This window comes from Octopus bimaculoides, chromosome 2 (genome assembly GCF_001194135.2).
Source record: "Octopus bimaculoides isolate UCB-OBI-ISO-001 chromosome 2, ASM119413v2, whole genome shotgun sequence".
Taxonomy (NCBI): domain Eukaryota; kingdom Metazoa; phylum Mollusca; class Cephalopoda; order Octopoda; family Octopodidae; genus Octopus; species Octopus bimaculoides.
In genome coordinates, this window is record NC_068982.1 from 1,663,377 (window position 1) to 1,670,671 (window position 7,295).

Genomic DNA, 7,295 nt, shown 5'->3' on the forward strand with positions numbered 1-7,295 from the left:
CGATGTAATTGACTAACCACCCAATCTCAAATTTCAGGCCTTGTGACCATTATTGAGAATAACCAGTGAAGAACATAAACAATAGCATACACACGCACATGTTATAGAAAGAGTCTACGACACATGATACACGTAGATTTCCAAACATAAAAACCACATACAAAAGAAGTTTAATGTCTTCCAGGAGCGTAAAAGACATTTCCGAAACCTCATTACAAAGACTGAAATTAAAATGGTAAAAAAATCCATCTGTTCTTTGTTTTGCACTCCAACTAAACATTAAAATAATGCTTAAGAAACATTTAAATAACTGAAACAAAACTGTTACTCGAAACATCTATGTATTAATAATGACAACAAAGACGAAATTAAATACGTCTAAAAAGGGTATTAAGAAGTTTTAATTAAACAACAAACCAGTTAAATCACAATCAACGTAGAAAAAGAAATATTAATCACGGACTATAATTAAACCAACAAGCTGACACACATGCTGTATTTTCTATGGAGACGAGAGCAATAGACACATAGAACATATCTGAAGCACACTACAAACAAACAAAAACAAATCTAAACGTATAATTTACTTCGATGAAATTATAAAATGTTAAACAAACATTTAATAAGCAAAATTAAATGACAGGAACAAACAAGCAAGAACTGAAGAACTGTTGCATATGAAGCTCATGTTTCAAACCTGGTATATATTCTCAACCATTTTTTGACACATAGACCACTTTGATTCCTATTTTCCTCGAGTGGCCTCTCAGAGCCAGTCGATGTTTAAAATATCCTGTTACATTTATATTATTATAAATTATAATGAATTCTATAAAAAAATTGCTAAAATATTTTGAGTATTGTAGAAAGAGAGGCAAATTATTGCACAAAAATTTTAACAGCGAAATCTTATAAGGACCCCGACGGTTCACGTGGACCTCGGTTGAGAAGCCCTGGCTTATAAGAAATTAAATAAAGCTGAAAAGACGTTATGCAAATGTTAAGTTAAACGATAAGCGAAAACATAAGGACACAGATATTGTGTCGTATTGCCAACTGGAAACGATGTTTCCTGGGGCTAAACAACAGTAACAATCGTCCTATCCAGGACAGCCACATTATGTTGGCAAATAGTCTTTACTTTAAAGCACTGTTACCGAATATCTCTCTTTGAATGATTTAGAAATAATGTTTCTATTAATTAAAAGAACAAAATGGTATACCGTACGGCGAACACATTAGCTGCTAGTAATATCACAATCATCGATTGTTCTTCTCTAATAATGAATGTCGAAACAGTAACTATGACCTAAATTTTCATCAATGCAGCCGCACCAGCCTTCAGTATGTCCTGCCAGGATAATATTTTAACAGAATTGAAGTCACATGAAGGAACATAAGACTCGTTAATGAACGGAAGAGAACTATTAATGACCATCTGAATCCCGTTAATCTGTTTAAAAAGAAACTCATCTGCAAATAGTACGTACGTGTTATTAACGCTAAGCCTAAATTCTATTTTCAGTTCTATTCTAACCCAACAAGCATAACCATTATGGCTTATTCTACGTAGAAAACCATTACCATTCTTCACTGAGACGTACTTAAAACCGTTTCCAAGGACTACATCTACTTTTAAAATTTTAAACTTCTTCCTCTTTACATAACTCTAAATTTGTAAACCGTGTGATGGAAAGTGACATACACACATAGGCACATACACACGCACACATACACACACGCACACACACACAGGCATATATGTAAACGTACCACGCGCGCGGACACGCATATATATTCTAAGTAGCTGTCAATATAAATATAATTTTAAATAACTTAATACCGGGAAAATGCACAAAATAAAAGCGGATTTATGGTTACTATGGGAATTACAACAAAGGACGTTTATACAAATTATTCATATAATAAGAATCTCAGAAAATCTGAGATTCAATGCAAACAGTTTACACACTTGTACGCACACAGGTGAACACACACACACATACTTGCATGTACATAAACACATACGCACGCATGCACGCAAACACACATCTCCACACATAATTAAGTTAGAAGAGATTAAAATAATGCTGGGTACATTCATATTTAACACGTTAATTTACCCTCAGATATGGAAAACCTCACGCTGCAGTAACGGGCTTCTCCTTATGGAACGTGTGAGTGAAAATGCACCTAAATATGCTATAAATGACGTCATCGAAGTGTAAGAGACACGTTTCTACTGGATTATGTTTCATAAGCAACAGACATTGAATTCATCATTCAAAGCTCGCAAGAAAGTTAAAATGTAAATCAAAATAATTAGTCTTAAGAGACACGTGTAAATGAAAGCTGTGGTAGTTGGTAGTAATAGCCAGGCAGGAAGACATTACTACTACTACTACTACTACTACTACTACTACTAATGATAATAATAATAAAATTTATTGACCAGAGGACCTGAACACAAAAGAAAGGGGCAAGTGTGGATTATTACAATATTGGTGTATAAAGCAGAATGAAATAAAACAATAGCAATTAACAACAGCAATTCAACAAAAATTTCCCCAACAGGTGGGAAGTTCCACCCAAGGGTAACCAAGGGCAACTGAGGCAGCCACCACACCCCTTTTCAATGCCTTCAGTTTACAGGCCAGCCTCGATACATGCGACTCTCCTTTGCAAGTCGATGAAAGCTTGGCCGAAGTGGAAAGCATCTGTTTTTCAATCCTTTCAGCCTCGAACACCACACACACTTTCGCTGTAGACACCAGGAACAGAAAAAGTGCATTCCCTTTTCAGCCAAAAGCAGAGGGCGGGTTGAGGTGATTCTCACGATGGACTTGACTGATAACCGTCCTATTACGTGTCAACAGGTGTTCGACAAAACTCAGAAGTCAGCCATCTCGGACACAGGACGCGTTTCATAACCCTGCGCACATCTTGGACAGTCTGACAGCACTTCCGTCCCTATAGAGCTTGTCTCGAAGAGGCAGTAGTCCCTTGTAGCAGTGGAAATTATCCCGAGCCTCACTATTTCTGTGTCTATGTGTATTTATGCCAGAGTCTGTCTGTACGTGTGCATGTAAGGGTGAAGATGTATGTGCATAAATGCGTGACTATGCACATTTATTCAATCATTCCGTTTCCCTTCTTCTTACTCAGCTTCCCTCCATATGAGTATTATTATTGCTGTTGTTATAAGCTAGTTAGCATTAGTATATATGTAATTTTATCTACAATGGCAGCCCACCCCATATTGGTGATGAGCTGCGTTTCATCGCCAGGTAGAACTTTTCACTAGAAGTTACCGCAAAACTTGAAAAAATTCTTGAATGTCGGTCCACTGGGCCGGCCTTCGTAATCGCTATATACATACAGGATAACGTACAAGCATACATACATACGAATCTCCAAAGAACCGCTTTGTGATCGAAAGCGTCGATTGTGGACATTGTCGCTCATATTATCTCTAGTTCTTCAAATTCTACTCTCCCGTATGGCATAATATTGTACGGACGGTCTACAATGCTATACACAAGAATAATTGCCCTGGCAGGCATACCGCAGATGAATCAGGACTGAAAGGTATCCACCCATTGGAAAATAAAGAATAGTGGTGTAGATACTTCAGGTGAAATAGTGTAAAGGACACGGCGCCAATTGATGCGTTGTCTCAAATATCAGCTGCCCGTTGGATGCGAGTGTCTCATCAAAAGCTGTGAGAGAGAAAATATACGGAAAGCTATAGCGTCTTTATTCAGCTCTAGTTTTATCAATTTTACTTATTACGATAGGGCTTTCGGCTGCATAACAACAGATACGAATATAAGCTTGAAAATGCCGGGGTGAGTTCTCGAAAAAAGAACAAAGAAGTCCAATGTACATTCTACAAATATATTTCTGGGCAAAAATGCCCAGATTCATTTTCGGACGCTAATACATTGTCTATTTTGAGAAGGTAGTTATAGGTATCAGTTAGCCACAAATATAGAACTTTTAAAAGAAAACACTGAGGCAAAAGTAAGAGAAACAAAATAACAACAAGACAAGTAATTAGAATTTTCACATTGAAAATTGAAGATATCTACAGCAAGCGATGTAACAAAATAGGAGTAATTTAAAATTTAGTGCAGCTACATAAAATTAACCTACAACATCCGACCTACAACAAAAAATATATTTACGCAAAGGAATTTCCAATCATGGAAATTATGTTAATGACACTGAATATAGAAATAATAAAAAAAATTACAAACAATATCTTGCAACAGATTGGTTTCCAATTTTACCCCAGCTCGTGTGAGGAACAAGTCGATTACACCAACGCCAATGTTCTACTTGTAGTTCGACTGATCCTTATTTTATGAACACCGAAATGATGAAAAACAAAGTCGACTCGGCCGACCAGTATATGAACTCAGAACTTTGTGGTAAGAAATGCAGCTAAGTTATTTTTCCGGCGTTGTAGGTATCTTCCAATGGATAAACCTAAGTACCTTCCCACGTTAAAACTCAACGAGACATTAGCAACACACTGAAATATACATTATCCTCTTATTACAAACATAAAAGAAACCAACCATCGATATTATCTGCGTAAAATAATACACGTAACATCTCTGTATTTACAATGGAAGATGGGCATTTCTTCTTGATATAATTAGGAATATCACATCCCAAACAGGCAACGTAAAAATCACTTATACAAGACAAAAGAGGCTGCGTAAAAGGGTTACTTAATTCTTTCAAGGAGTCATTCAAAGAAAGATACAAATGGGAAAAAAGAAAGTAAAAACTATACAACTGTAGCGTAACAAAATGCAAAGAAGCGGTGGATCATGAATCGAGGAGCGTCTAAAGCAATAAATCCTCGGTAATTCCTGAAGAATTTGCTGATATGATAAACGACAGTGTGTCTTTGAACTATACAAACATTTAGACTCCACGTCAAGATGATTTTATCAGGAACCTGGTGAAAAGAGTAGTTGATAATTTAGGGGAGAAAGTAAGTAGCTTAAAACAAGTATCGCAGCAGGTGAAGAATCGTTGGAGATCATAACAAAATCTAGCATCAAACTATAATAAACAAACAACTGAAATGCAACAATACATCATACGATTGCTATTTTCCGGCTAAAATATTAAACAGCGATACAAGGTATTATTGGGAAAATGTTCTGAGAGATGATATCGGAAATGAAGACAACTGTTGAATGGATCACTTAGAAAAAAAAGAAAACTTCTTAACCCTCAAGATTTTGCAATACCATACTGTTGTAGAGTTCATACCAAGGCAATTGAAAAGGCGGAGAAATATCGGAGCCTAGTAAGGGAGCTCAAAGGATTGGAGATCACAATGGGTGCAATTGTTCATGTGGCAATTGCTGCACTCGCTACAATATCCGTGATGCTAACGAAGAGGCTAACGCCAAGTGGGACTATGAGACGTATTTTCAACTTGCAGAAAGTTACCTTCATGTTTTCTGGAGAATCTCAAGCATCGTTTTGACATTTGACGGAACTTATCAACAAACCCAAGTATAAATAAATCATGGCTTGCACAGCCCTTCAAACTGCGAAGTTTGAAAGCAAATGGACTGTCTCACATGTGGAAAGCATCGTCTCCTTCGCAGACAGTGAAAGGGCAAGTATTCTAGGTAAGTTGGCGATGAAAAAATGCAGGACGCAACGGTAAGGTGGCAGATTATGACGAATACAATATAGGCATTCGCTACCTCTCGGGTGGCATGAATCAGCCTGATTTCTCAAACTTTACTATTTACAGGAACAAATTTCAAAACTCAACAAGTTCGATAGCGTAAACATAAGTCTATTATCTGAAATTTTAGACATAAGCATAGGTGGGTGCGCTTGCTTCTATTTTTTTTATATGTGCACGAGTCTGTAAAGATTTGCTTAGCGCCTCGCAGTGAGGCGAAAGAAGGATGATCGCTATGAAGTATGGTGAAATTATTTAGATTACGCAATACTGCATATCTTTTAAATGTAATGATAACTGGCGGTTGAATACATATAATCTTACTGGAATCTATAAAAGAAAAGTAAATGCTGGTATATAATCATAACTTCAAAATGGTTTGTTTCGAAATTATACAGAGAGGAAATATGCAAGGTGTATATATAGTCTGAGATTTGCGCTTGTCTTTTGTCAATTATTTCTGGTTGATTAAAATTTTGTGCTTCGAACTGAATTCATTTAATTACGGAGATAATTTCAAATTTGGTTTCAATGAAGCGTTTCTAATTGAATAAAGTGTGTAACATGAGACTTTAACAGACAACAAGGTGAACACCATTTCATATATACGAATGAATGGAAATATGTGTGTGTGTGTGTGTGTGTGTGTGTGTGTGTGTGTGTGTGTGTGTGTGTGTGTGTGGATACATGGATTCACGAATGTATGTATCTTGACATATAAATATACATGAATAAGTACACACGCACACCCATACATACATATTACATGTATACAAATATACATACACACACATATATATATACAAATATGCATATATGTATACATCCATCCACCCATCCATACATACATACGTATATATATATATATATATATATACACGTTGACATATCTTCCTTTCATTTTTTACACGTCGTGGCAGTTTATAATGTGAATATGCTAATTATTGTTATATTTGGTCACTGGAGATCAACTTCTTTCAGATAAATGTGTATTCATGATACACTAAATTCATTGCTGCAAGGAAACTTTGCCATATCCGGTGCTTCAATTTCGTTTTGTCTCCTCAGACAAACTACCCCGGAATAATCATTCTAACACGAGGTTGAAACTTTTCTGTATAAACTCAACCAAATTTGTTGATTGGACTTATATATAAATTAGATAAATTAGATAACTTAGGTTTCGGCCATTATCGTCTCAGGCCATGACTAACTCAATAGCACCACCTGGAAAAGTCTTTTCATTAATTATTTCGGAACATTGAAAAGTCCAGGACCATTTGCAGTGAAGAAATTGCGTTGCAATGTTCCCATGTGATGTGATCTCGACCTTTGTAGGGGTCGCATTGCACGGGGGCCTAATCTTGGGGGAATTGTAAACATAATGCCAATATTATTTGGATAAATATTGGTGGAATATTTTCCACATGGTGTAAATATTGTATCGCTCACGCTGGCGTTACTGAGAATAGAGCTTCATCCGTTTAAGTCGAGCCAAATAATCAAGTCCCATCATGCCATTTATTATTTTTTTTTGTGATTGATCTTTGTGGCACTTCAATCCTCATTATGT